The sequence below is a fragment of the Carassius gibelio genome, chromosome B22 (genome assembly GCF_023724105.1).
Source record: "Carassius gibelio isolate Cgi1373 ecotype wild population from Czech Republic chromosome B22, carGib1.2-hapl.c, whole genome shotgun sequence".
NCBI classification, from domain to species: domain Eukaryota; kingdom Metazoa; phylum Chordata; class Actinopteri; order Cypriniformes; family Cyprinidae; genus Carassius; species Carassius gibelio.
The window spans coordinates 30,751,789-30,756,906 of record NC_068417.1 but is presented as its reverse complement, the minus strand read 5'-3'; the positions used below and the strand labels follow the sequence as shown (position 1 = coordinate 30,756,906).

Below are 5,118 nucleotides of genomic sequence, written 5' to 3'. Positions count from 1 at the left end.
TGTTTATTTATGTTTTCTTACTCAGGTGAAATGGAGTGGTTCGTATCAGGATGGGGCTGGACTAACACTAGGGGAGGAGGTGGAACAGTGCAATGCCTTGCTCTCTAGGATTGCAGTGACAACAAAACATATGTCAAAAGCAGGTAAGATGACCACATAGTGCTCTAGTTACATAATCACATAATAACATATTTTATGCATCATATCTTTTGTGTTTGCAGGACGCACAGACATGCTGACTCTCATGGCCATGCGATGGAATCAGCAAAAGTTCCGAAATTTGGCAGTTTCACTGACTCGCCGATATCAGAAGGTAATGACAACTGTAGAATTTGTTTTACATGGTCAGTATTGTGTGTTTGCAGTGTATGAAGCTGTGCATTGAACATTTGGTTCTTGTTTCTTGGTTCTGTGATTGCTTGTCATTGTAGACCAGAAAAGCTCTGCAAAGCCAGTTACAAAACCTAGAGTCCTTGAAAGCCCAATTGGCAGTGACAGAGAGCTAACTGGAAGACTGGGTCAGTGATGTAAAGGAGTGGGCAGGCGGTGAGGAAATGATTACTGTTAAACCTCAAGTTCAGAATACTTAAAACATTTAGGTAAACTAATTTTTCAAGTTCAGAATCACAGACACCCCATCACTCCCACAGTTATCAGCCTTAGCCCACTCGTCATAGTGTTAATTACAAACAGCTAATTTACATAAACATCACATTCAGATCTTGTTTCAATGTTTGATGGCAAATAACACATGCTAATATAACTATAAAAGAGACTGTCATTATATGTATATAATCAAACAACATACAGTACATGTGGTTTCAAAAGTTTAGCAGCCCATCCTCAACCAAAACACATGCTCTACTCTTCACCACAGTAGTAACCCTACAAAACTAACTTAACAGAACCTCCTGTAAATCCCAGAATAAAACAATATTAAAGAATAGCCTATGATAATCTGCAAAAACACACAAAATAACACTTAATTTCAACATTTATTTATACTGTCTAACACAAAGAATGCAGGAAATTAGAAATGTGCTGCAATTAAACTGCTTACTACAATTAAATTTTGAGTTCCAAATACTTTTTTTTTCTATTAAATACAGAGAACTTCCATTATTATTTGAGTGAAACGAACTCATTTCATTTAATTAATTACACTGTTTGGTCTTACAGTGCACAAATAATTGTAATTGTTACTTTTATTTTAATTTAAACTGCAAACTACCTATTTCTACCTATTTCTTCTCAGCAGCAAGAGTAACAACCACAAATGGATCTGATGGCTTGGCCAGCAGAATTGAGAATTGAGGTCCTGGTAGCCAGCAAACCAATCGCAAGCCATGTGCTTGAATTGGACACAAACTCGAGCTGTGTGCAACAATGCCACAATAAAACAGAACATGGAGCGCGAGTGTTCGGTCCCCAACACGAAACCGAAACTCAGCAAGACATGAGTGCCGGGATCCGAACACCACGCTCCAACATGAAACAGGACACGCAGACAAGAGCGCACTGCTCGAGCGGTCTCGATGCCGCGCACTCACATGAAAACAATGACAGGAGGAGAGTATCAGGGCTCTGTCACAAAACATGAAAACCACTAGACTGAAGTGACAGAACCCTGACACTAGCCCCCTTCAAAAGGGACGCCACCTGGCGTCCCTAACGAAGAACACCCAAAAACAAGACAGGCACGAGACAGCACAGGCATGGCAACACAAACCCGGTACACAACAGAACACAAGACATGGAAATCAAAATACAGACAAAATACGGGAGGGAGGGAGGGAGGGAGGGAAGGGAGCCCAGTGAAGCAATATGAAAACCCAAGCAGTTATTAAAGGGACCAGGGAGGGGCGGGAGGGCTGAGCCAAGGAGGCTCAGGCAGTCCAGGAGTCCCAGCAGTGGACCAGGGTGGAGCCGGAAAGATGAGCCAGTGAGGATCTGACCAAACAGGAACCCCGGCAGACCACCAGGGCGGATCCGGAGGGACGAACCAGCGAGGATCCGGCCAAACAGGAACCCCGGCAGACCACCAGGGCGGAGCCGGAGGGACGAACCAGCGAGGATCCGGCCAAACAGGAACCCCGGCAGACCACCAGGGCGGAGCCGGAGGGACGAACCAGCGAGGATCCGGCGAAACAGGAACCCCGGCAGACCACCAGGGCGGAGCCGGAGGGACGAACCAGCGAGGATCCGGCCAAACAGGAACCCCGGCAGACCACCAGGGCGGATCCGGAGGGACGAACCAGCGAGGATCCGGCCAAACAGGAACCCCGGCAGACCACCAGGGCGGAGCCGGAGGGACGAACCAGCGAGGATCCGGCCAAACAGGAACCCCGGCAGACCACCAGGGCGGATCCGGAGGGACGAACCAGCGAGGATCCGGCCAAACAGGAACCCCGGCAGACCACCAGGGCGGAGCCGGAGGGACGAACCAGCGAGGATCCGGCCAAACAGGAACCCCGGCAGACCACCAGGGCGGAGCCGGAGGGACGAACCAGCGAGGATCCGGCCAAACAGGAACCCCGGCAGACCACCAGGGCGGAGCCGGAGGGACGAACCAGCGAGGATCCGGCCAAACAGGAACCCCGGCAGACCACCAGGGCGGAGCCGGAGGGACGAACCAGCGAGGATCCGGCCAAACAGGAACCCCGGCAGACCACCAGGGCGGAGCCGGAGGGACGAACCAGCGAGGATCCGGCCAAACAGGAACCCCGGCAGACCACCAGGGCGGATCCGGAGGGACGAACCAGCGAGGATCCGGCCAAACAGGAACCCCGGCAGACCACCAGGGCGGAGCCGGAGGGACGAACCAGCGAGGATCCGGCCAAACAGGAACCCCGGCAGACCACCAGGGCGGATCCGGAGGGACGAACCAGCGAGGATCCGGCCAAACAGGAACCCCGGCAGACCACCAGGGCGGAGCCGGAGGGACGAACCAGCGAGGATCCGGCCAAACAGGAACCCCGGCAGACCACCAGGGCGGAGCCGGAGGGACGAACCAGCGAGGATCCGGCCAAACAGGAACCCCGGCAGACCACCAGGGCGGAGCCGGAGGGACGAACCAGCGAGGATCCGGCCAAACAGGAACCCCGGCAGACCACCAGGGCGGATCCGGAGGGACGAACCAGCGAGGATCCGGCCAAACAGGAACCCCGGCAGACCACCAGGGCGGAGCCGGAGGGACGAACCAGCGAGGATCCGGCCAAACAGGAACCCCGGCAGACCACCAGGGCGGAGCCGGAGGGACGAACCAGCGAGGATCCGGCCAAACAGGAACCCCGGCAGACCACCAGGGCGGAGCCGGAGGGACGAACCAGCGAGGATCCGGCCAAACAAACAAAAACTACCCCGTGGGGGAGAACAGACAAACCTGACTGGCAAGGCAGGGCAGGGCAGGGCAGGGCAGGGCAAGGCAGGGCAAGGCAAGGCAAGGCATTCACAGGCAAATATTAGACGACGAACGAGCAACCAGACTGCAAACACAAGGGCAATAAATAGGGAGCTAATAAGGAGGGTAACGAAGGAACACATGTGGGGAAAATTACATCAATAATCAGGTAACAAGATGGGTGGGGTCAAGACAATTGACGAGAGCACATGGCACGTAGGAACTAAGACAAAAGCCATGTGCTCACACAAAACAAAAAACACAAGCACATGGCCAGCAAACCAATCGCAAGCCATGTGCTTGAATTGGACACAAACACGCAGCTAATGAGCAAGCTCATAACCCACGTGTTCACACAAGTAGGCACGCAGCCAGTAAAAACTAAGCTGCGTGCGACAGCACAAGACAAAATATAACAAGCACACAGCCGATAACTCGAGCTGTGTGCAACAATGCCACAATAAAACAGAACATGGAGCGCGAGTGTTCGGTCCCCGACACGAAACCGAAACTCAGCAAGACATGAGTGCCGGGATCCGAACACCACGCTCCAACATGAAACAGGACACGCAGACAAGAGCGCACAGCTCGAGCGGTCTCGATGCCGCGCACTCACATGAAAACAATGACAGGAGGAGAGTATCAGGGCTCTGTCACAAAACATGAAAACCACTAGACTGAAGTGACAGAACCCTGACAGAATCCCCTTTCACTTTTGTTAATTTCAATGTTTTTATTTATTGAAGCTTATATTCAAGTGAAATTATTCTGCTGCCCTCTGCAGGTCATTCATGATAAACAGATATGTTAACTAGGGTATAACTGGGTTAATCAACATTTCCTCAAACATCCAGAATTATGAGAAAGATAATAGTCAGGGACTAAGTCAAGTCCACCAGCTAAACCAAGAACATACCAGTATAAAAATAACCTAAAAGACCTTGTTGGTCTAATCTGGTCTTTTCAGCAGGATCTTACTATAGACACCTGTTCTTTCATACTGTATGATATGATCATACTGAAATAAATGCCTTGTGAGCAAGAGCTGAGTCTTTTGTACTGCAGGTGTTTATGTAGTGTGCTTTTCTATCATGTGTTCAGATTGCTTTTGGAGTCTGTTTTCATCAGGCTGGTCCTTAAACACATAGATTCAGTTTCAGAGGTGAACCTGATGGTATTATTTGATGTTTTATATTTACTGTAAGTAGTGATGTTACTGTAGTGACACTCAGCACCAAGATACTGGTTTTATATGAATAAGATGATATTCTGGTGCTGAGAAATGCTGAGGCTCCTAGAGGCCATGACCCTCACTGGGCCCTAAAAGAGACTTGAGAAAATGTCCCAAGACTAAAGACCCACAACCAGGTTTTGTGTTCATGTTTTTTTTTTTTTTTTACATGATTTCACCGTCTTAAAACATACTCTGATGGTTCCTAAAAACATTAGAAACCATTTTGTGGCTATTGCATCCAGAAATGTTTACTGTGAAATTTTCAAATGCAACTCAACAAAACATCACGTTTAAGTCAGCATTAAAAACACAGAGTAGTTTATACACGTGAGAAACCACTGAAGATCAACAAGAGGAGATTCCCTGGTCAAGAGTGTGTGAAATAAATAGATCATGTTTTTAATTAACCTTCAAACATCCTTCAGAACACATTTGGGCAAATTTATTTATTTATTTATTTATTTATTTATTTAATCTGGAAGGG

At 49.1% G+C, this 5,118-nt stretch overlaps 1 long non-coding RNA gene across 2 annotated transcripts; it reads left to right on the top strand.

Annotated features, from left to right (window-relative positions):
• The first annotated feature begins 217 nt into the window (after window positions 1-217).
• Window positions 218-1,279, top strand: LOC127987541 (uncharacterized). 2 transcript variants are annotated; one of them, XR_008161243.1, is made up of 3 exons: window positions 218-313; window positions 432-546; window positions 1,259-1,279. It is a non-coding gene; the product is annotated as an uncharacterized LOC127987541 (long non-coding RNA). The 2 variants fall into 2 exon arrangements; XR_008161242.1 differs by having other exon boundaries at window positions 1,256-1,278.
• The last annotated feature ends 3,839 nt before the right edge of the window (window positions 1,280-5,118 follow it).